Below are 22229 nucleotides of genomic sequence, written 5' to 3' on the forward strand. Positions count from 1 at the left end.
CTACATCACCTCATGTCTCTTAAGTAAGGGAAAACTCCATGAAGACACAACCTAAGAGCTCTTTATGCTTTGTGTACCATTCAAAGATTTTTCTAAGTTTTTTTTTCACTTAAATACCTTTCAGTGGCTATCACAGGGGATCATATATCTACCTATGTAACATGAAAGGCTTCCTGAAGAAAGTCATACTCATTCAAAGTGTTACATGAAAACTGAAAACTAGCCCTACTACTACAGAAAGGGATGCAGCACTGTAGCAGAACACTCCCCTAGCAATGAGTGTCTCTGGGCTCAGTCCATAGAGGCCCTCCCACACACATGCATACCCACATGCCCTAGGTATCAGAAGTTTATCATCTATTTGTGATGCTAATATTAAAGATGTGACTGAAATTATATGCTGATGAATTGAGGTTAACCAAAAATACTCAGAAATGTGAAGTGTTTTCAAAGCAAATTTCAAATTTTGATATTCAAAGACCAAAAGTTGGTACCAGCTATTTTATCTTTTGTCTTAGCATTCAATGTACAGTATATTCTACTCATGCCAGACCTCTCAGTGCTCTCTGGTATCCATATCGAACACTTGCCCAGTTCCCTGTTCACAGACATCACCCTACCTGGATTATTCTTCTCATTATCCTGAGCCCACACACTTCTGTTACCAGTCAAAACCACATTCACTTCCAAAGTATATCACAGATGGTCTGGGTTATTGAAAACCTTTCTAAAACAGACAACAAATCAGTTTGTGTCCCTGGGTCATGTGAATTTATCAAGGTTGATAACTACAGAAAAGCATCCCTTTTGCAGTTAATAGCTTGTCCCTCTCAGCTGATCTGTGATGCTTTTTGGCATTCCCACACAGGGAATTATTTAGTTTAGTATCTAAGGGCCAGAGCCAGCCCTTGGATATGTGTGAACAGAAAGTACTGACGTCAATGGAAATTCTGGGTGTGCATCTGAGGGCAGACCATGGTCTTCTGCATATTCCCAAAGTAACTGTTGAAATTCTTTGTTAAGTTTGGTTTGACTTCAATGAACATACAATACCAGGAATAATGACCGATCAAATAGAGACCCGCGTGGCTCAATGAACACTGTATGGGCCTTTTGGCCTAAGCAAATAATGAGATTTTAAATGCCTATTAAGTTTCTTAGTTCATAATGACCAGCCAGAAATGAAGGAAATAAAAAAGCTTTTATTTTCTTTCTAGAACAATCTTCTAGTTAAAAAGAAAATCAAACTGAACATTCTAATTAATATTGGCATTCTTTAAAGAACTTAAGAATGTTGGATAAAAGCTGTATTCAATAAAAAACCTTGACTATTAGTCTTCAGTCATTAATTTGCTATACATTTTTTTTGCTTTTTACTGTTTTTTAACTGAACTTTTATCACTTATAATAATTCTAGAACTGACAAAACAACAATTTGAAGCTATTTACAAACTGAGACTCAGCCTAGGCTCCTTTCTGACTTGGTATCCATCTGCCTTTGGCCACCATGAATACTAGCCCCTATGACAAAGACCCTTCATTCCTGTCCCCTTAATATGCCAGAGTTTCCACATCAGCTCTATCTGTAGTCCTTTTGTTTTTCCAAAGAAAACTGGGACATCCTTAACTGCTCTGGTCTTTTTCTCCCTATTTTTAGTATCACATGTGTATTACACAGATAACAGAGTGATCCTTTTAAAGATGTGTGTGTGTGTGTGTGTGTGTGTGTGTTTTATTATAACAACTAAAGAAGAAATCATGAATTTAATAGGGGTTGGGAAAATAGAAGAGGAACCAGATGGGGAGAATATGTGATAAAAAAAAAAAGATATAAATATAGCACTTATGGATGAAATTCTAAAAAAAAATAGAATAAGTGTTAAAATAAACACAACATAGGGCCAGTAAAGATACTTTCTCTCAAGACTGATAGTTGAAGTTCAGTCCTGGGTACTAACATGGTAAAAGAAGAAAGCCTACTCTCTTGAAAGCTGTCTTCAGACCTCCACACATGAACCATGGATGCACTCCTCTAATTAATTAAATAATTAATTAATGCAACAACACTTTTAAATGGATTATCAAAATTTGATTAAATGTTAGCACTTACTATTAAAATCAATTTATAAATAATTTTTTCTAAAAATTCTAAACATAGAGATTCAATCCTAAACCCTATTTCTGACCATTAATCAGAAATGTAGCTCAACAAATCTGTATTTAGTGCTGAAGAGCAAGCAGGCTTTGGATTTTGAACAAAATTAAGATATGACCCCTGCACTAAAATATTATTTTTTTATAAATGCTCTTATGTGGCAGTTCTTAACTAGATTATTAAAATCCAACTAAGAATGCTATGATCCTTTCTGGTAATTTTAGAGACCTTATTCTAACTTGAAAGATTTCTAAGGTCCCTACCATGTCCTCATTCTTCCTGATCATTAACTCTCTGAAGACAATCTCCTCTCTACAGGGCCACTGTTTGTTTTTATAAGCCTCTAGCTTCTTTGATGTCCCTGAAACATAGAAGATATGTTTATGACTCATGCTCACCCACACACATACACATGCACACAAAAATAAAATAAGATAAAGCTGAATGATTTCCGGATCCTTTTCTCCATAGCATTCCCAAACCACATACAAGAAAACGAGGGAATGTGCCCAAAAAGGACAGAGCATTAGGACACAACATTTATCCAAAGTCATGACTCATTTTTTAAAATTTTACATTCTTTCCTATTGAAAATAGATTCTTTTCTCATATAAAACATTCTGACCACCAATCCCCCTCTGTCCATTCCTCCATCGATCCCTCACTCACATTCCCTTTCCATAAGATCTACTTCCTCTCTCTTTCCTCTTAAGAAAACAGCAGGCCTCCTAGATACAGCCATATAACAGGAAAAAACAAGATATAAAGACAACTCAAAAGCCCTCATATCAAGGCCTGACAGGGCAACCCAACAGGGGGAAAAGTCCCAGACGCATGCAAGAGTTAGAGGCACTCCAGCTCCCACTATTAGGAGTCACACACACACACACACACACACACACAAATCACTGAACTAACAGCAATAACATATACGCCGAGGACCTGGTGTAGACCCTGGTATGCCCCATGCTTGCCCTTCAGTCTCTGTGAGCCCATGGCAGGCTTGCTTAGTTGAGTCAGTAGCCCAAGTTGTCCCATGCACTTCATTCCTTCTGACTCCTATGTCTCCATCTCTTCAGTAGTAACTCTTATCTGAATACTCTTCCTTTCACAAACATCTGATTTACCTGAATTAAACCAAGGTAAGATCAATAATTTAAACAGAACATTAACAAGCAAGGATATTAAAGTATTAAAAAAAAAATAGCCCCTGACCCAGGTCCAGATAGAGTCACAGCAAAATTCTAATAGAGTTTCAAAGCAGAAATACAACGAATATTACTCAAATTAATTCATATAATAGAACGAATACTTACAAACTCCTTATACAAAGTAGAAATATTACTCTAATAACAGAACCAGATAAAGACACAGCAAACGACCATAGATCAGTGTCTTGAATTGAACATAGTTGCAAAAATTCTTAGCAAAATACATGAAATATGAATATAGGCACACAATAAAAAAATTATTCACCAGCACCAAGTTGGCTTTATCCCAGAAATGCAGGGGTTATTCAAAATACACAAATCAATAAACATAATAATTTACCAAAATGCACTTGAAGACAAAAGTCACAGGATCATCTCAATAGGCTTTTTAACAAAATTTAACATCTATTCATGATAAAAGTCAAGAAAGAGTAGGTTTGGATGGAATGTATCTCATTGTGATATGATAGTCAAAATTATCCTAAACTGAGAAAAGGCTCAAAGCAATCCTAGTAAAGTCAGGAACAGAGCAAACATATTCATGCTTTCCACTTGTGTTCAATAAAGGACTCAAAGTCTTAGTTGGAGCATACATACAGACAGGACAAGAAAATAATGGTGTCCAGAGTATACAAGTCCACCAAGCAGGAGGAAATGGAAAATGGCCCGTGCATTACTAAGCTGAAGAACATGGGGTTTCGAGTGGGACAAGGATTGATAGGAAGGTTTACGAAAGATACTGCAAGGTTCAAGGATGAATTAGACATCATGAAGTTCATATGTAAAGATTTTTGGACTACAGTATTCAAGAAACAAATTGACAATCTAAGGACAAATCATCAGGGCATATATGTACTTCTGGACAACACATTTCAACTACTTATTCAGCTGTCTGCAGGAAAACAGTATTTAGAACATGCATCCAAGTATCTAGCATTTACATGTGGCTTAATCAGAGGTGGCTTATCAAACTTGGGAATAAAAAGTATTGTAACAGCCGAAGTCTCTTCAATGTCTGCCTGCAAATTTCAGGTGATGATACAGAAGTTGTAGAGTGAGGTGGCATCATTAAGGTCTGTCAGATGATTCTGGGCCAGAAGGCTGAAGATTTGATGCTCCAACTTTCGGTAGTATAGTGGCTTTCCAGGTGTTCAGCGGTCTATATAAATTGGCTAAGTCTTAGAAACTATGTCTAGTGCTTCCCATAATTTCAGTTAACTCATTCATTCTGGATTTCTGACGGGGTTGAAGACCTATAGTCTCATAGCCAATCCTGGCTATTTACTTTGAGAGAAAAGATCTGAGTGGATGGTTTTCAGCTGACATTCATTCTAAAGCCAAGAAAAAAGCCAGGTTCAAAACTAAGTGTTTTAGTTAGGAGAGATGACAGAGGTTCTGGTTAGTCAACAAAATGATGGACTGGGTATTAAGACTATCTTGTACCTCGCTGGTACAATTAGGAATAATTATGCTCTAATTGCATTTTGAGAGAAAAGTTTTATTTTAACAGGAAGGGTGAAGCTAGGTGATGAGAGAGAGAAAGAGAGAGAAAGAGAGGGGGGCATGGAGGCAGAAGTTCACGTGTCTCCACCAGTCAAAGATAGTTTATTGTTGCACACACCTCCCGTGCCCCCCCTCACCCGTGGGAGAGAAACATGAGAGGCAGAATTTGGGTATCACCACAGCGAGGCTTTACTCTGTATAAGCAAATGTGGAAAACGCGGAAGGGCTGAAGACAGGAAGAGGCCCAGCTTAAATACATCCTAGAGTGACATATTCACTTCTGATTGGCTGTTCACTCATCACCCAATATTATGCCTCGGGATTGTCCAGTGACTTTGGCGGGCTTTCTACCTTTGCAGCTGCGCAGTTAATTGTTTACTAGTGGAGACACGGGATGCCCGTGCCATCTTGGAATGGCAGATTATACCACCGCTAACAGCAGCTTCCTACAGTTTATATATCTAGGTTGGGTATTGGGTGACACTTCTGATTGAGCATTACCAAACTTATAAAGCCTTTGATTAACATTTAAAAAATGTATAAAAGCAAAAAGGAAAAGGGGGCATGGGATAGGGGTTTTCTAGGGAGGTGAAATGGGGAAAGGGGACGACATCTGAAATGTAAATAAAATATAAAAAAATGGGAGTAAGAAACAGCAAGTAATATAGAAAAATGACAGCAATCACTAAGCAACTTTCAATTGTAATTTTTTAATTTATGGCTTCAACTCTCCAAGCAAAAAAAAAAGGCACAGGTTAGTTGATTGGGTTAATAAACAAAATCCATCTTTTTTTTGTCTACAAGAAATGTATCTTACCTTCAAGCTTAGGCACAGCCTTAAAGTGAAAGGATAGAAAAAATAAAAATTTAAAACTATGCCAAGCAAATAGATCCAGAACAAAACAGGTATTGCTATCCTAATATCTGACAAAACAGACTTCAAACAAAAATAAAAACAGATAGTGAGGGCATGCCAACCTGATCAAGGGAACAATAAACCAAGAAACATTACGAACCTAAACATCTGCACCAAACTCTGATGCACCTAGTTGACACAGATCAAGACCCACTCAGTAATAAGTAGTCTCAATATTCTACCTCTCCATAGGCAGGTCATCTAGACAAAAAATAAATAGATGAACAATAAAATTAAACTACATCATACTTCAAATGGACCTCACAGACATATACAGATTATTCCATCAAAGATTATATATTCTACTCATTAGCTTATGGAAGCTTTTCTAAAATAGACCACATTCTAGAACATAATACAAATCTCAATGAATACAGAAAACATTTAAGTATCTGTGTATATCTGACCAGTATATAATAAAGCTTAAAATCGACTGAAAAAAAAAACCTCTTAAGGCTTAAATGAACTCATTAAGATATAGAACATATTGCTGGATGATAAGCAGATCAAAGAAAAAATTAAAAATTACTATAATTATATGAAGATAAAAACATCAAAGAATAAATTTTTAAAAATTGTCTAGGATACATTAAAAAATGTCCTAAGAGGGAAATTTATAGATTTATATACCTACATTTAAAAATCAGAAAAAATACAACTCAAGAGTTTGGGGGAAAATAACAAACCAAATCCAAATTCAGTGGACAGGCAGAAATACAAAAATCACAGCAGAAAATAAGTAATTTTTTCTGTGTCTATAATCTGGCTTTTTGAATGAATTTGGTAGTGTTTCTTAACTTTCTATCTTGTGGAACAATTTAAGAAGAATTGGTATGGGGTCTTCCTTAAAAGTTTGCTAGAACACAGCAGTGAATCCATCTGGTCCTAGCCTTTTCCTTGAAGAAAGACTTTTATTACAATTTGGTTTCATTCTTTGTAATGAATCTGTTTAAGTTTTTTATATCCTCTGGCTTTAATTTTGGTAGATAATATGCATTTAGAAATTCTTCTATTTCTTCTAGGTTTCCCAGATTTTTAGAGTGTAAGTTTTCAAAGTATTCTTTAATAATGCTCTGTATTTCATTGGAATCTATTGTAATGAGACCCTTTTGATCTATAATTAGGTTAATTTGTGTCTTCTCCCTTTCTCTTTTCCTCAGATTGGCTAAGGGTTTGTTAATCTTATTAACTTTTTCAAAGAACCAACTCCTTAGTTGATTCTGTGTGTTACTTCTTTAGTCTCTAGTTCATTAATCTCATCCATGTTGGTTTTTTTGTTTGTTTGTTTGTTTGTTTTATTTCTTGTGGTCTACTAGGTTTGGAACTGACTGCTTCTTTTTTTTTTTTTTTTGAAAAAAAAAAAAAAAAGAACTTTGAGTTGTTTAAAAACCAAAACCAAACCAAATAAAAAACTACAGATCAGTTTCTCTGATGAGAAATTCTTGACAAAATAATTGCAAATAAAATTCAGAAACAAATTAAGAAGCTCATACATTATTACCAAGTGGACTCCATCCCAGAAAGATAGGGTTGGTTCAACATAAATAAATCAATAAATAAATTGGTACTGACTATACCTTCATGATAAAAGTCCTGGAGACATTAAGAAAAGGTGAAACAGACCACAACATAATAAAAGATATAGATAATAAATCTATAGTCAATATTAAATCAAATGGAGATAAACAAAGCATTTCTTCTAAAATCAAAAAGAAGACAAGAATTCCTACTCTCTAATCTCTTATTTGGTAAGTCTTCAAAGTTTTCTACAGCAGTTAGACAAGAGAATGATATAAAGTGGTAAAAATAAGAAAGAAAGAAGTCAGACTTTGTATTTGCAAATGACATGATCCTCTATATAAAAAAGCCTATAAAGTCTGCTAGAAATCTTAGATCTACTTAAAAAATAATTTCAGGATACAGAATGGATATAAAAACACAGCAGTCTTCATACATACCAATAATGTATTCTCAGAGAAAGAATTAGGGAAATATTCCATCCATAATACCTCAAAAAAACATTAAGTACCTAGGAATACAACTAGCTAAAGAAGAAAAAGAACCCTACAGTACAAACTTCAAGACAATCTAAAGGGAAATGAAAAAAAAATAGTAGATGATAGAAAGATCTTTCATGGACTGGGATTGGCAACATTTATGCTGTGAAAATGGCTGTACTACCAAAATAAATCTCAAGGTTTAATGCAATACCTATTAAAATCATGATATCATATTACACATGTCTAGAAAAAACAATCTAAGACTCTATATGGACCCCAAAAAAACCCGTAACTAGCCAAAGCATTCATAAAGAACAAAACACAGCTAGAGATAGTACAATACCCAACCTCAAATTATACTACAAAACTACAGTGATAAACATAGCCGAGTACCAGCATAAAACAGACAGATGGATAGACTAGAAAAGAGAACAGAACAGAGAAGTGAGGAATAAAACAGCAGAGATATGTCCACGTACGAATTTTTTTTTTCACTAAGGAAGCTAAAACAATACATTGGGAAAAAGCCTATTCAACAAACAGTGCTGTCAAACCTGAATATTCATCTGCAGAAGAATAAGATTTCTTTTCATTCTTTGACCTTGTTCAGAAATCAATTTTGAAATGGATCAAAGACCTTATTTTAAAACTCCAAAAAGCTGAAAACAGAAAATACTTGTTAAAACTTAGGGTAGGCAACAACTTCCTGAACAGAACTTCAACAGGACAGGAATTAGCTCTCAATGTCAACAGATGAGACTACATGGATTGAAAAGTTTCCTCCAAAAACGGAAACTATCAGCAAGGTGCTCAGGCAGCCACAGAGAGGAAAACATTTGTGCCAACTGCAACTCAGGCAAGGGGCTAGTATTCAGAATTTACAAATTACTGCAGAAACTAAATACCAAAGAAATAAAATGTCACTCAACAAATAAGTTAATGAATTAAATGAACAGATTTTCAACAAAAAAGAAGGTAGTAGCAAAACTGCTTCCGATTCCAACCAGATTCCCATCTTCATGTGACAAACCTCTAAATATTCTTCAGACTACAAAAAGTCCAAGTAACTTAAGACAGTTAAAGTAAAAACTAAACAAGCAAACAAACTAGCTAAGAAATAGCTGGTCTGAATAGAGGCTTTTGATGAACAGGGGTAGCTATACTTCTCTGCAGGTAAGAGGTAAGATTTAGAATGTAATTAGGGATTATGCTTGTCTAGCAAATAGTTGGAACTAAGTTCTTTTCTAAGGTCCTTGACCTTATTAGCACTGTAAATCAGGCTAGATTCTAGCATCAAGCATGATTTTCCTCCTGCTGCGAGAACCTTAAGTCCAGCAGACAGCTGTTGGTTGGTTGCCCCTCACAAATGAGTAGCACATCTTGCACCTTTATGCAAGCATATTTTGCTATGGCTAGTAACTGTGATAGCTCTTGGTGTTGCAGCTGGGTGGGAATGTTCAATTGCTTCCCTTCTTTGGAAGTTTGCATAGTATCTTCTGGAACAATGGAAGCCAGACCACAGGAAAGAGCTTTCAGGTCAGATCCAGTGTGTATAAATCTTCTAATCCTGTGTATAAATGTTGCTGTACAAGCCTGATGACCCTATAACCCACAGTGCAAGTATAGAACTGTCTTATAAAAACTGTCCTCTGACTTGTACACCCTAGCTCTGGGCTTAAACATAGGCACAACCTCAATCTCTCTCTCTACCTCTTCATCCCACTCATAATAATAAAAATTAATCAATTAATATATTGTTTAAATGAATAAATCTATTTTTAAATTCATCTAGCTCTTTTCTCTCTCTATGATGACAGTATCTGAAACATAAACTTCCTTGCAGATTTCCTGGAAGTGAGCAACTACTAGTGATAATAACTACTACCACTCTGTGAGAGCACAGCTTTCTACTAGTGATAATAACTACTACCACTCTGTGAGGGCACAGCTTTCTACTAGTGATAATAACTATTACCACTCTGTGAGGGCACAGCTTTCTATGACAAACACTTGATAATATTACTTAATCTCATCCCCAAAACATTTTCTGTATTTTAAAAATAGGAATGAAGTTGAGTACTTTTTCCAAGGCATATCCAAGTAGTATGTGCTAAACACAGAATCCAAAGCCTCTCTAACACCAACACGTCTATTCATACCCACTTTCCTGTGCTGCTTTCAAGGACAAAAGACCTCATAGCTGCTGCTGACCTAAAGGATTTTTAATTGAATATATTTAACAACCCAAACATTTTGAACATTCACTCATATGTATGTACATTCACACATTTATATGTACATTTATATTGTATATACTTCATGTGAGAATATATAATTTGTTCATAATAAACAGAATAAGATAGAAACTATAATCAGTTAAAAATTAATCTGCATTCTAGTATTTTCTTTTATTTTCATAGTTTCAAAATCTCCTGTTCACATTTTTAAATATTACAAGTAATTGTGTTCAAGCCATTATATAAATATTTAATAAGATTCCTGAAAAATATATAAAGCCAAAATTTAAAATTCTTCAAAAATGTAATTTTTGATCAACTTCTTGACAGATTATTTTGTCTCCATTGTGTGTCTAAAAACATTCGTGCAAAAAGACAGTCAGTTTCTCAATTTTCTTCTTGTTCCTTTGTGCTGACATTATTAGTAAAATATTTAATCCGCTTTCTTTTCAAAATCTCTTTAAATCTTGTTATCTGGGAAACGATAGCAGCAATATTTTGAAATACATTAGAAATAAACTAATAGACTTGGAAAGTTCTCACTCTGTTTCAGAATAAACCAAAAATAGTTATCTTGTTGCAGACTACACACATAAGTATTAGCAAAGCCTCTCACCAAACAGCTTCACTGGGTCTCCGAGGGCATCTTCTGGAATATGCCTACCCCACCCCCACTCCTACCTCAGCCTTATACAGCAACAACCTAAATGGAGCAACATTAACTTGTCTCAACCAGATCTATATGTTGTTTGTATTTAGCTTACTGTCCAAAGCAATGTTTTAAATTATGTTTTGATATGATGCCATTATCCTAAGTGCAGGAAATATAGAAACTGCCTCTCAACTCAGAAAAACAAAAGCCTTACAGTTAAAATTAATTGAAAGGACTTCTATCTTCTTTTACAAAGTAAGGGAGAATCTCAAGATGTAAGCATTTCCTAAACTCATTCTAGAATTTACAGTCAAAACTTTCACCAACTTAGAAGAAAGATCAGTCCATACTCTGAAGCTTCATTTTGAAAAAAAGCCCAGCATGAATATCTTAAATTCATAAAAACAACATCCTTTACTTGACTGGCTCTCTATGTGAACTGCCAATACAGGGCTTTTAGTGACAATTGCAGAAGCTTTGTAGTTACATTCTTTTCTAATCATATTGACAATATATAGCTCTATGAAAATTATACCTATCTTTTTAGAATTAGCTCTTTAAAAGTTTTCTTGTAATGGATATATAAGAACAAAGTTTACTAGTTTTTGTTTGTTGTTTCATTGAAGAGTTTATTTTGGCTTACAGTTTCAGAGGAAGACATGGCAGCAGGCAGCCAGAGCAGGAAGCTGGTTGGTCACATTTTATCCAAATACAGGAAACAGAAAACAGGAAATGGGACAAGTTATAATCCCTCAAAGCCTGCCTCCAGTGGCTACTGACTCCAGCAAAGCTGCACCTCCTAAATGTTCTATAACCTTCCCAAACAGGGCCATAAATATAGTTTAGGTACATTTCTTAATCAAATAACAACACACACACATACATACATACATACATACACACACACACACATACATACATACCAAACACACACACACATGCACACATGCACATACATACACGCGCGCACACACACACACACAAGGAATAATAATAGATATGATAAAAACCTTTAAAAGAAAAAAGTTTATTACACAGAATCTTATTTACTTATTTAATTTATATTAAAAATATTTAGAAAAGAAACATTTATTTCTGCATAATATATACAGTTGTTACAGATTTCTTTCAAATGCCATATGCTAGCTGAATGTGTTATTTGCTACTATCTACAGATCACAAACTTGGCTATCATCTTTCAAGTTATAATTAAATTAAATATGTATATAGTTATGGCCATTCTTTACTGTTTTAGACATTTAATCCTAAAATGACTTGCACTTTCAATGATACCAAGTGTTTAAGTGTTAAGTAGATAAGAACTTGGGGAAACATTCAGTAAAGCCTATGTTCAATTCCTTATGTTTGTTCACAATACTGACTACATCTCCATCTTTAAGTTTTACTTGGAATATCATATATGTGTAGTGTATTTACATCAGTCTACACCTCACTTTCCTCCCTCCACTTCCTCTCATTTTATCTCACTCTCTTTCAAATTCTTGACTTTAATTATTGTTGCATATGTATATGTATATATATATATATATGTACATGTATATATATATATATATATACATGTACATATATGTGTGGGTTTTGTGTGTGTGTGTGTGTGTATACACACACATAGGGGGCTTGTTCCTAGAGAAGACGGATTCTCATTCTCAAGGCATCCATAAATTACCAAAGCTCTTTATCTAGGGGCAGGGCCTTGCGGGATCTCCAAAATTACACATTGTCATGTCAAATAGGAGTGTCATCTTGCAGGTCTCATTTAGGCAATCATATATTTGGGATTTCATGGGTGCAACTTTCCTGTCATTTATAAATGGCACTATCTAATAGAAGATGCCCTAGTTCTCTGGAACTTATTAATTTTTCTGTCCCTCTTCCACAATGTTCTCTTGGCCATAAGTATACAGGTTGCATTATAGATATATCAGCTGAGGTTGGGCATCCCATGGTCAGTTCTGTTCATTTTGACCACTTCAGAGCATTTTTTAATGGTCTCCATCTGCTGCCTAAAAAGATTCTTTGATAAAGGGTGAGACTTATACTTATTAGTGAGTATACTTAGAATGAAATAAGAAGCTATACTAGTTTTTAGACATGGTAGTTGTAAGTTTTCCTCTAGGATCCATGACCTTACAAGCCAACCACAGTTGGCTAAGTTTACAATAGATGTCATGAATTCCCTTCTAGTAAGCAGGCCTTAAGCCAATTAGGTAGTTGTTGGTTACAGCCAAGGTATAAATACCACTATTGCACTCCTGGGGGCTATTCTGCCACTCTTGTCACTGTGTTTACATCTAGATAAGACTATTGAGATATTGCTTTTCTCTCTTGGCAGCTTGCCTGTCCAGCATCTTCTGATACTATGAGTCCTCAAAGAAGTTTCCAGGTCAGTTCCAGCTCAATTCCTCAAAATGATGTCATCTTTTTACATAAGAACTAAAAAGTAGTGGAAGAAATGATAAACTCCTGTTCATGTGTTTTTAATCTCCAGATAGTAGAGTAATGCATTACCACTACTTACAAGTGGTTTACTATAATTTCCTTATATTGCCAACATTACATTATATTGATAACCAAAATAAGCTCATTCTAAATATGGAAAATATCATATAATTTCTGTTTACAGTTTCATTTGAGAATGAGTAAAAGAATTCCAATACCAACTAATGTCCATGTCTAATTATTTTTATGTCTAATTATTTATTTTGCCAATCTCTAAACATATTCAAAAATCAAGGAACCGAAGAGTGGGAGAGTTACCATAAAATTACTACAAGTTAACAGCAGAACTCAAAAATGTTTCTGAACACTTCTGCTTTCCAACATAGTTTTAACTTATGATTTGCAAAAAAATAAAAGAAGAATTTAGTACCAAAAAGACACTGACCTATCCAAGAGTAAAGCTTTGCTTTAAAATATTTTGAGGAAAATCCTATAAAAGCACAATAAATCAAAGTAGTAAAACCTAGTATCTATTAAATATTCATGGTGTGCCAAGCAATATGTTAAATAGTTTTGCTGACCAATAACACATATAAAAGGAAAGCTGTCTAACCACAGTCACATTTCTGCAACAAGAAACCACTTTGTTTATTTATTCTTTCATTTTTAAAGTATATTCACATTCAGTATCTTATTGTTTAATCAGAAGAACAGAACATTGTTCCTTCAGTTTTGACAGTCTACAAATTGATGATTAATAAAACTAATCCCAAGATTAAAGCAATGCAAATACTGCTATCTACCTGTCAATGACAGGATAGCGGAGCCTTATAACAACTGGTTACACAGCTGGAAAGTCACAACTAACAAAGGCCTGTCAGGACTGTCATAGATGAAGTAAGTCCCTGTCCATGCTGCCAAGTCCATCACAGTCAGAGCAGCAGTTTGTCTACTTAGAGATAATGCAGATTAAAAATTCTCTCTGAGAGATTGAAATTAGAACCAGACTCACTAATTAAAAGAAAAAAGTTTAAGGTAAAAGAGAAATGGTTTTGGCCTACTTCCAGGTACAGCTGCTGATGGGAAACAGCAGGTAGAGAGGGAGGAGCTACAGGACAAGAGGTTAAATACAGTTATGGCTCTTAAAATATAGGTAGGCCACATGACCCATGGACAATATACTGCATTCTAAAACATCATCAAAAAGTCAGAGCCCCAAACATGATGGTAAAAGCTAATTCTGAACCACAGATACTAATGTCAGGATAGTAACAAGCCCCACACAGCTAACCTGGTCAAGGATCAAAAGAGAAGAAGAAAAACATAAAACTGAACATAAAGATTACTAAGCAACAACATTTGAAAGGCTTAAAATATTTTTTGTAACATGATAAAATATTGCTATTCTCTAACATGTAGAAATCTTGCAATTGAGCCACACATCAACAATACCCTAAAAAATAAAAAAAAAAGTAAACTAAAGAAAGAGAAGGGCTGGAGAGATGGCTCAGAGGTTAAACACACTGACTGCTTTTCCAGAGGATCCATGATAGATTCTAAGCACCCAAATGACACCTCATAACCATCTGTAACTCCAGTCCAGAGCATCAAATGCTCTCTCCTGGCCTTTGCAGATACTGCATGTATGTGACACACATGTGTATGCAGTCAAAACACCCAGCCATATAAAATAAATCTCATTAAACATTTAAAAAGAAACAGAAGATTCACCAAAGAAATAAAAATTACTTTGAATGTAAAGATGAGAGAAAATCTCATTAGTCAATGAATTATAACTTAAATCAAGACTATCACATAATCACGGCTGCCAACAATAAGATAGGCTAATTCCACCTCCCAGGGAGCATTCTGAGAGTGGACGGGGCAGGTGTGGTAGGAAGGGAAGAAGTGCTGAAAGAGGTGACTAGAATTGGGCAGCACTTTAGGGTGGGGGGATAATATGGAAACCTGGTGCAGTGGAAACTCCCTGGAACATACATGGGTGGCACTAGCTGAAACTCCTATTATGGGATGTCACAGAGCCTGAACCGGCCATCTTCTGTAACCAGGCAAGTCTTCCAGTGGTGGGGCTGGAACATCACATCAACTCAGCCACAAAACCTTCAACCTACAATTTATCCTGCCTATAAGATGTGCAGTGGAAATGAAAGCACAGAACTTGTGTGAGTGACCAACCAATGACTGGTCCAACTTTAAACTCTTCAGAGGGAGTCCACGCCTAACACTGCCCAGATGGCCAGGAAACCAGATCCTGGAGAGTCCAGAGACCCAGGATAGAACCAAATACCACTGGTAAACAAAGGAAAAAAAATCAACGAAATATCTCCTAATGATATTCTGATATATTCATAAATTGTTCATCAGAGAGGTTTCATTCAGCAACTGATAGGAATAGATATAGAGACCCATAGGCAAACATTAGGTGGAGCTCGGCGGGGAACCTGAAGAAGAAGCTGAGAAAGGATTGTAGGGACCAGATGAATCACGGACACCAGAAGAGGATGGTGCACAGAATCTTCTAAGCAGGGCTCACAGGGTTCAGAGACTGAAACAACAATCACAGAGCCTGTCTGGGTCTGCATTAGGTCCTCTGCATATGTTATGCCTGTGTAGCTTGGTGTTCTTGTGGGACTCCTAACAGTGGAAACAAGGGTTAATGCTGACTCTGTTGCCTGCTTTTGGAACCCCTTTCCTCCTATGAGGTTGTCTTATCCAACCTTGATATGAGGGTTTGTGCCTCGTCTTATTATAACTGCTGTGTTCAGTTGACATTCCTGGGAGGCCTGCTCTTTTCAGAAGGAAATGGAGGAGTGTATCTGGGGAAGAGGAGAGGTAAACGAGGCACTAGGAGGAGTGGAGGGAGGAGAAACTCTGGCTGGAATGGAATATGAGAGAAGAATTAAAAATATATATTTAATTGAAAAAAACTAAATCTTTAAAAATATTTTAAATCAAATTTAATTTTTTAAAATTAATTTTAAAAGAACAATAAATTAAAATCCACATAAAAACAACAAGACACAAGATAAATGAGCTTTTCCATGTGTTGCTGATATAAGTATAAGCTGGTGTGATCTTCATGGAAGTCCATTTCCTAAATATATTAAAATTTTAAGTGTATAATTCTTTGAAATAAAAATAATGTTTAACAACTGTTAGTATACACACGTTTTTTGTAAATTATTAAACTCATAAAAATTAGCAAAACAATTATATATACAGATATATATATTATATATGTACAGATATATATATTTTATATATATATATATATATATATGAACAATGATGTTATGTCCATAGAGTACATTACTAATATAGCCATAAAATGTTAAGAAAATATTAGTGAAAATACCTACAAATTTTGCTAAAAAAATGGTTAAAAATAATAAATATGTACCATTTTAATTGATATATAAATATAATACTATGTGTGTTAAAGATATTTTATGATACTATTTTAGAAATTTTAAGAAATTGAAAGAAAAAATGGTAGAAATTTAGAGAATAAATAAGAGGAACTGTGTCTTTGATTAAAAATATAAGGTGCATCTTAAAAACAAAAAAGCACAAGAAATTCTACTAAAGAAATGGGCTACTAGAAATAAGAAATCTAAGGCTGGAAATGCAGCTAAGTGGTTAAGGACGCATCCCTATTTGCAGAGGACCCAAGGTCAGTTCCGAGAACCCACGTTATCCTACTGGTCACTCCCGCTCCATAGAATTCAAAAACCCCCTCCTATATGGACACATGCATTCTCATACACACACACACACACACACACACAAGTAAATTGAAAACTAAAACTAAAAGGTATCCATGCATTGGCCACAACCTCTTGTGAAAATTTTGGAGCAGAAGCACAGCCATAACAGCATCCCTCCCGCAACAAGTGGATAATAGCTTCCCTGCTTCTGTCCCATCTACACCTGTGTGGAACTTCTTGCACCAGCAGGAAGAAAATGAACATCCCACCCTACAATGCCTTCTCATGAACACTGTAATGGCTCTGAAAAAAATAAATGCAACTTGAAAGAAAAAGTAAAAAGAAATATACAATGGAAAGAATAAACCATCTTCAAGAAATGGTGCTGATCTAACTGGCAGTCTGTATGTAGAAAAATGAAAATAGACATATATTTGTCACCTTGCACAAAGCTCAAGTCCAAGTGGATCAAAGACCTCAACATAAAACCAGATACACTGAATCTAATTTAAAAAATGGAAAATATCCTCAAACTCATTGGCACAGGGGAAATTTTCCTAAACAGAACACCAGTGGCTCAGGGTCTAAGATCAAGAACTGATAAATGGGACCTCATGAAATGGAAAAGCTTCTGTAAGGCAAAGGACATAGTCAATAGGACAAATCAACAACCTACAGATTGGAAAAACTCTTCACTAACCCCACATCCAATAGAGGGCTAATATCCAAAATATATAAAGAACTCAAGAAGCTAACCACAAAAACAAAAACAAAAAACAAAAAACAAAAAAAATCCAAACAAACCAACCAAAAATGGGGCACAGAACTAAACAGAATTCACAACAGATGAATCGCAAATGGCTGAGAAGCACTTAAAGAAATGTTTAAAGTCCTTAGTGATCAGGGAAATGCAAATCAAAACAACCCTGAGATTCCACCTTACACCAGTCAGAATGTCTAAGATCAAGAACTCAGGTGACAGCACATGTTGGCAAGGATGTGGAGAAAGTGGAACACTCCTTCATTGCTGGTGGGATTACAAACTGGTACAACCACTATGGAAATCAATCTGGAGGTTCCGCAGAAAATTGGAAATAGATCATCTACCTCAAGACCCAGCTATACCACTCTTGGGCATTTACCCAAAAGATGTCCTACCATGTCACAGGAACACGTGTTCCACTATGTTCATAATGGCCTTATTTGTGATAGCCAGAAGCTAGAAAGAACCCATATGTCCCACAATGGAAGAATGGATACAGAAAATGTGATTCATTTACACAATGGAATACTACTCAGCTATTAAGAATGAGGACATCCTGAGTTTTGCAGGCAAATGGATGGAACTAAAATATATCATCCTGAGTGAGGTAACTCAAACCCAAAAGGATAAGCATGGTATGTACTCACTAATAAGTGGATATTAGCCAAAAAAGTACAGAATACCCAGGATACAATCCACAGAACTCAAGAAAGTTAAAAAGCCAAAAGGCCTAAGTGATGATGCCTCAGTCCCACTTGGGAGGGAGAAGAAAGGAACCACCACAGGGTTGGGGGGAGAGGGAGGAGGGACCTGGGTGAGAAAGGGAACAGGGACAGGAAAAGGGGAACATGATCGGGTATTTTGTGGGGGGGTGGGGGGCTGGGGGGACAGGACTGAAGCCCAGAGGGCCAGCAGAAAGGACAGAACAGGCAACCTCAGGAGGTAGAAGGCAGAGGGACCGCTAGAATGTACCAGAGACCTGGGAGGTGAGAGACTCTCAGGACTCAAAGGGAGGGACTTTAGATAAAATGTCCCTACAGTGGGGAAAGGGATCTTGTAGAGTCCACCTCCAGTAGAAAGACAGGGCATCAAGTGGAGGTATGGGGTTGCCATCCCACAGTCAAAAATTCTGACCTAGAATTGTTCCTGTCTGAAAGAACTGCAGGGACAAAAATGGAGAAGAGCCTGACGAAAGGGAGGTCCAGTGACAGGCCCAGATTGGGATCCAGCTCAAGGAGAGGCCCCAAGGCTAGTACTAATATATGGTGTGCTTACAAACCAGAGTTTAGCGTGACTGCCCTCTGAGAGACCCAACAAGCAGCTGAAAGAGTCAGATGCAGACATTTACATCCAACTAGTGGACAGAAGCCAGGGACAACTGTGGTTGAATTACGGAAAAGCTGGAAGAAGCTGAGGAGGAAAGTGACCCTGTAGGAAACCCAGCAATCTCAACTAACCTGGACCTCCAAGATCTCTCAGACACTGGGCCACCAATGAGGCAACATACACCAGCTGATATGAGGCCCCCAACACATATATACAGCAGAGGACTGCCAGGTCTGGACTCAGAGAAGATGCACCTAACCCTCAAGAGACTGGTGGCCCCAGAAAGTAGGGAGGTCTGGTTAGGCTGGTAGGGGAGTGGAGGGTGAGGACATCCTTTTGGAGATGAGAGTGTACGAGGGAAGGAAGTATGGGATGAGGAACAGTCAGACAGCAGAGTTGAAGGAGGATAAAGACTGGACTGTAAAAAAAGATTAAAGAATAAAATAATAAAATAAAGCACAAAAAATTGGTTAGGGACACAAACATGAGCTTAATATATAGCTCTTTCTATACTTGAAAAGCTATTTTTAAAAAGAGAAAATTCACCCTTGACATCAATAAAACTCAAACATTAAAGAATAGATCAGTAAAAGCATCATAGGAAGAAAATGATAAAGTATTATCTAATGATATAACTGAACAGGTGGAAAGACATATTATGTTAAGTAAATACTGAAAAATATCCTTTCCCTAATTATACTATAAATTATAAGGGGAGAAATGCTAATTAAAACCATGAGAATGCCATTATTCACCCGTAAGAATAGCTAAAATTAAGACTGACAGTGCCAGCTGTTGGTTAGGATGTGGAGAAACCAAGCTTCTCACACACACACCAAGTGGTTTAGCCACCTTGGAAAACAGATGGAGGGCTTCTCTGTAAAGTTAGTAGACATTTCCCTTAAAACAAAACAATCTAACTGCTACAGTGCATAAGGGAATTGTAGACTATCCATTTAATGATATCAAGTGGATATCAAGTGAAAATAGAATGAAATGTTGATATACTCAACCAAAGACTAAACTGCAACAATACTATGCTTACTCAAGGAAAGCACACACATGACTACTTCATTCCTTCATTTTTTAGGGACAAGTGACAGTTCTGAGACAGCTAAGGACTGGAGGTGAGAAAGGAGATTTACTGAGAGAACATAAGGAGCATTTGGTTTGCAAGAGTTTTACTGAGAATTTGTACATCTATGTTCATCATAGAGATTAGCCTATAGTTTTCTTTGTTTGCTGTAACATTTTCCAGGTCAGCTTTGTAATGTAAGTTCAGTTATTCCTGTCCTGTCTGCTCAATGGGATAGTTTAAGAAGCATTAGTATGGATTCTTTAAAGGCTGAGTGAAACTCAACAATGAATCCATTGGGGCTTAGGCTTTCTTTAGCTTGAAAGGTATTTTTTAAATTTCTGCTTCAATTTCATTGGTTTAATTTTGGTAGGTCAAATTTATGCATAAATTATTAATTTGTTCTATAGATCTGATGCCATCTTACATTTTAAAAAGATGGCTTGTTTAGTCATGAGAATGAGGTATGAATGTCTCCTATTAATACTGTGGTAAGGTGGATCTGCACCTTTTGCTTTATGAAATTAGGTGCACTAATGTTCAATGAACAGATATTATGAGTTACAACATCCTCATGATGGAGTTTTCAAAATAAAATCACTGTAATTCTCTTCCAAGTTTGAAGTCTAATTTGTCAGGTGTTAGTATTGCTACATTTGCTTGCTCTTTAATTTCATTAGCTTGGAATATTTTTCCCCATTTTTAACCCTAAGGCTGTTTGTCTTTGCCAATGACAAACAGCCTTTCCTGGGTCCTGTTTTCTAATCCAATCTGCTAGCCTTTACTTGAAGAACTGAGAACATTATGATTCCAAGTTAATGGGGCAAGAGAGATAGGTTAACAATTAAGAGTATTAACTTCTCCTCCAGAGGACATGGACTCAATTCTCACCATCCACATGGCTGCTAAAAACCATCTGTAACTCCAGTTCTAGAGATATCTGATGCCCTCTTCAGGCCTCCATGGGTACCACACACATATGCCTCACAGACATATGTGTAAGCAATACATCCATACACATAAAATAAAAACAAAATCACAAAAGAAGATTCAGTTATTCCTTAAAAATGTATTCCTTGGGGTTTTTTTTTCAATGTTTGCTACTTCCTTAATTCTCACTTGCCTATTTGCTTTTCTAATTCAGTTCATCTTTTCCTGTGGCTTTATAGGTTGTGTCTTTCTCTCTTCTGTCTATTAGCACCTGCATACAGAATTCCTGTAGCCCTCACTTAGTCAGGAATTCCTTTAGTTTGTGCTTATCATGGGAAGTTTTTCATTCTTCTTTACTTATGAATCAATTTGCTGGGTTGACAGTTACCATCTTTCAAAGCTTGATATTAAACATCCTATTTCCTAGCCTTATAATTTCTGTTAAGAAATTTGCTGTCCAAAAAAAAAAAAAAAAAAAAAAAAAAAAAAATAGAATCGATGGGAAAAAAATTGCTGTTATTCTGTATAGTCTTTCTTTTCTGGTCTCATTTATTTTGCATTCTAAATGCCTCCTCTACCTGCAGGATGATCTCTATCCCTGGGTTTGGGGTATTTTCTCCTATTTTTTTATTGAATGTTTTCTATGCCTTTAGCTTGAGCAACTTCTCCGTCTTTTATTTCCATGATTCATATGTTAGTCTTTTAATAATATTCCATAGATCTCATGTCTGTGTGTCCTTTCTTAATATGCTACCTTTGTAACTCTCTGACTATTCTAATTAATCTACTTTGTCTTCATGCTCTGATAATCTGTCTTCCTCTTGATCTATTTTATTGTGAGTCTTTCCATGGATCTTTTTGTGGGTTTTGTTGTTGTTTATCTGACTTGAGGGTTTTTTTTTTTAATTGAAAATAGATTCTTCTTTCATGTAATACATCCTGCCCAGTTTCTCCTCCTTCTACTCTCCTCCCAGCTACTCCCACCTACCCTCTCCAAAAGATCCATTCCTCTTCTGTTTCCTCTTCAGAAACGACCAGGTCTTCCAGAGACAACAGTCAAACAGAACAAAACAAGATATGGTAAGACAATGTAAAAGCCCTCATATCAAGGGCAGCCCAACAGGAGGAAGAGTCTCAGGAACAGGCAAGAGCCAAAGATGCTCCAGATCCCGCTATCAGGAGTCCCACAAAAACAGCAAGCTACTATACTAGTCATAACATCTGTGCAGAGGAGTTGGTACAGACCCATGCATGTCCCATGTTTGTCACTTCA

General features: G+C 36.1%; 1 protein-coding gene and 1 pseudogene across 4 annotated transcripts in view; one reads left to right on the forward strand and one right to left on the reverse strand.

The window, feature by feature from the left end:
• Positions 1–22229, reverse strand: part of Hpse2 (heparanase 2 (inactive)) — a 574766-nt gene that overhangs the window by 449717 nt on the left and 102820 nt on the right. The gene's annotated exons all lie outside the window — the stretch shown is intronic.
• LOC117713490 (trafficking protein particle complex subunit 6B pseudogene) lies at positions 3982–4425 on the forward strand (annotated as a pseudogene).

The sequence above is a fragment of the Arvicanthis niloticus genome, chromosome 1 (genome assembly GCF_011762505.2).
Source record: "Arvicanthis niloticus isolate mArvNil1 chromosome 1, mArvNil1.pat.X, whole genome shotgun sequence".
NCBI classification, from domain to species: Eukaryota; Metazoa; Chordata; class Mammalia; order Rodentia; family Muridae; genus Arvicanthis; species Arvicanthis niloticus.